Source organism: Penaeus monodon, chromosome 22 (genome assembly GCF_015228065.2).
Source record: "Penaeus monodon isolate SGIC_2016 chromosome 22, NSTDA_Pmon_1, whole genome shotgun sequence".
In the NCBI taxonomy this organism is placed as follows: domain Eukaryota; kingdom Metazoa; phylum Arthropoda; class Malacostraca; order Decapoda; family Penaeidae; genus Penaeus; species Penaeus monodon.
Genome location: NC_051407.1, coordinates 16252235 through 16252861, shown reverse-complemented (window position 1 = coordinate 16252861; position 627 = coordinate 16252235). Strand labels below are relative to the sequence as shown.

The 627-nt window shown below is 41.1% G+C and overlaps 1 protein-coding gene across 1 annotated transcript in view; it reads left to right on the top strand.

Moving 5' to 3' along the window:
- Positions 1 to 627, top strand: part of LOC119586954 (charged multivesicular body protein 6-A-like) — a gene marked incomplete in the record, with an annotated part of 10649 nt that overhangs the window by 5344 nt on the left and 4678 nt on the right.

The window sequence follows — 627 nt, the reverse complement described above, 5'->3', positions numbered from 1 at the left end:
AATCAGAAATTTCTATTACAGTGTTACTAAAAGTTCAAAAATGTATTGTATGATACTAGTTTGCAACCTTTATACTTCTGCAGATCCTCTCTGTCTGCAAAAATATCATAGGGAAACCCTTAGGCCAAGGATTGTAATGGTTCACACATGTCTGATTTTGTGGATTCATGCATTTATCCATTCTCCTGATCCTCCAGTCGGATTGAAGGCTGAGCAGAAATATGAGTTGGAGAAATCTCAGGGCTCTCTTGCAGCTCTTTGCAGCCCCCATTGATCCCAGAGACCCTCTTGTTGTGAAACATTGTTGCAAGATGCCTGTGTCTATTTAGCAACTTTATTCATTACCATACACTCCTCATTTTTGTTATGTGCATTAGTGATAAAGACGGAGACTGGTAAATAAAGCCAGATAGTGTATGCATGCAAATACATGGTTTGCCATTTTGGAGAAGCCAGTGTTGGCAGTGAGGAAAAATGGTGGTTGTTTCTTAGAATTATTTATATTTTTACTATTAGTTGATTGAGCAGGGGTGTCATTTCAGCTTTCACTTGGGGGCAAAGGGGGGGGGGGGGGGTCGGTGAGTGAAGTGAGCGCAATTAGCTGGGGATTTTTTGGGGGGGAAACAT